This window comes from Wasmannia auropunctata, unplaced genomic scaffold, assembly GCF_000956235.1.
Source record: "Wasmannia auropunctata unplaced genomic scaffold, wasmannia.A_1.0 LD271710.1, whole genome shotgun sequence".
Taxonomy (NCBI): domain Eukaryota; kingdom Metazoa; phylum Arthropoda; class Insecta; order Hymenoptera; family Formicidae; genus Wasmannia; species Wasmannia auropunctata.
This window is the reverse complement of record NW_012091180.1, coordinates 1-2,884: the sequence shown is the minus strand read 5'-3', so window position 1 is coordinate 2,884 and position 2,884 is coordinate 1. Positions and strand designations below refer to the sequence as shown.

The following is a 2,884-nucleotide window of genomic DNA, read 5'->3' as shown; positions in this document are numbered from 1 at the left end:
ACGTGTGCTCTTCCGATCTAAACGTATAGATATTAATACAACTTAAGTTTCAGTAAGCATTAAAGATGCAACTGTCATTTCTATCATTGGTTCTTGCCACAATCTTTGTCATGGCGATCATATACGCACCCGTGGAAGCAAATGCCGTCGCCGATGCTGATCCATTATCGAGCGGTGGATTAGCTGACGGGGTAATTATTAGTCATTCTATTATTAAAGCTTATTCTATAGTAGGGTTTTTTCTTTTACATATAAACGGAATAACTTTTTTTTAGGACGTAGCTTAGAACGTAGTAGTTTAGAACGTAGGGGCAGATGTATTAGGCATTTTGGTAAGTATTATAATATAAATAGAAAATACGAACTAAGATTTGTTATCATATCGTACTAACTCTTCAAAAGTGACACAAATTAAAAAAATTAAATTTCTTATACTTTTCATGATTTATAACGTAATGTTTGTTTAATTCTCGCATGGAAATAATGCGAAAATCACGAATTGTTGTGTCATTTTAGAAGCAAGAAAGCAATAAATTAATAAAAACGTATCTTGTATTTAAGCAAAAGAAGTAGTTGCATTTTTCGTGGAATAAAGATGAACATTCGGATAAAACTTACAACGAAAAAATGGGAAAATGATTGCAATAAAAATGTGACTTTACAACGTATAATACGCATGTAAATATTATAATTTATATTTTCAAACAAAAAATTATATCTGTATGTTTCTGTTATATTCGTTTGATTTATTATAATATTGTAAACAACAAGCATGCATAATTGGCATATTGTGTTTTATTCATATAAGTTTAATGACATTGTATTCTTATTATAATTTGTGATCTTCTACGTTGGATTTGGGGAATAAAAATAGTATTTAGACAACATCTATTCTCGGCCGTCTTTGGCGAATTTCCTTTTATTTATTGTATATACATAGCGACCTTATTAAAATTATTATTATGACATATTCATCTTAAAATGCGCTCTTTTTATAAATAGTGCGAATATTACTACAATCTTAGTGATTGATTGAGTAAGACACCCGCCTCGTATAGGATTGGAAGGTTCCGTGTTTAAATATTAGCCGATTTAATATTCTTCACAATAAGATTTTGCTGAGTTTAGGATGCTTGCAGCATTATCATTGAATTGACGATTATTTTAATTTGTGGTAGCACTTATGCTTTAAATTATAATTGGGTTAAAAACCGACAATCAGCGATAATCGACGAGCAATTTACAGTAGTTGAAATTAAAAATAAGAAAATATTGTTATTAGACACCAACATCTAGCCTCAGCCATTTTTGGCGATTTCTCTTTATTGTTGTATATTTGTGGTATATACACAGCGGCCTTATCAATATTATTTAAAATTTGAGGGCCAGTTGTGACTCAGTGTCAAAATTGCTGTCTGAAAAGAAGCAAAATGCAATATTTAATATCAAGGATCCGGACCAGATCGAAACCGTTATTTTAGTCGAACCAAAACTGAAAACTGAACCAAAATATTAAGCAAGTATTGATTTTTTTTTTATTCTAAAAGCCATTATAATTGGAAAATTATAATCCCTCGTACAAAGCCTTCGTAAGTCGAATTTTCATATGTTAACCCTCTTTTACTCGAATTTTGATAAGTCGAAAACTCTATAACTCCAGTAAGAGAGATAAAACAGTTTTTCTGGTCCCTTGAGATTCGAGTTGTCAAGGTTCGACTGTACTTAGCTTTTATAAATTTTACAATAAGTAATTATATACCCATAACCGTAACCCGAAAAGATAAAAATCCAAACTGTTATAGTCACCGCGGTATCGGTAAAAGAACTGAAACCAAAACCGAAAGTTGGGTATAACCTCGGACTGTAAGTATTGTAATCATAACCGGACTGAAATTTTATGTTTCGGTTCGTGTCCCTGTTTAATATACACCTACCAAAACTCTTTTTAAAAAAAAGAAAAAGATTACGCCATGTGTACATAAAAGTATCGTACGTTACATCTTTCCTAAATCAAAAATATTATTTTAACAAATAAAAATTATCCAAAAACAAATATGAGATCATACAAGTTGCCGAGTATTTGAATAGACATAGAAACAAAAATATTTCTTAAATAAACCGTTCAATCATCCAAAAGTACATGCAACAAAAGTTTAATGTCATTGTATTTCCAAATATTTTTAAGTTTTATAAAACAGCCTTAAAAGTGACTAAAATGACCAATAGAATCACAGTAAAGCAAAAACTTGGCGTACCCGCATTTTATATACATCTTATCAATTAAATATTAATGCGATCCGGACACGCCAAATTTTTGCTTCATTGTGATCCCATTTGTCATTTTAGTCACTTTAAGCCTGTTTTATGAAACTTAAAAATATTTGAAAAGACAATGGATTAAACTTTTGAAGCACGTACTTTTAGATAATTAAACGGTTTATTAAAAAAATATTTTTGTTCCTATGTCTAATCAAATACTTGGCAACTTGTATGATCTCATATTTGTTTTTGGACAATTTTTATTTGTTAAAATAATATTTTTGGTTTAAAAAAGATGTAACGTCCCATACTTTTTTATATATACTTGGTGTAATCTTTTTCTTTTTTTTTTAAAGAGTTTTGGTAGGATATTTATTTCTACACTATATGTATATTATTAGTTATAATATTAATTTAATAATAATCTTGATATTCACTGCTTAATTACTAATTTACACAATTTATGTTTTTAATATAAATAATATTGTAATATGGTACAACCACACCATATTTAAAAAAATTACTAATTATTACTCTCTTATTATATAATATCACGCAATTTATTTTCTACGATATTATGCGATTTGTTGAAAAATTTTACATTGCACAAAGCCTGAGCATCTAA

General features: G+C 28.8%; 1 long non-coding RNA gene across 1 annotated transcript; it reads left to right on the top strand.

Annotated features, from left to right (window-relative positions):
• Nucleotides 1-18: 18 nt before the first annotated feature.
• LOC105462062 lies at nucleotides 19-887 on the top strand. Its single transcript, XR_976013.1, has 3 exons — nucleotides 19-191; nucleotides 276-332; nucleotides 562-887. It is a non-coding gene; the product is annotated as an uncharacterized LOC105462062 (long non-coding RNA).
• Nucleotides 888-2,884: the final 1,997 nt, after the last annotated feature.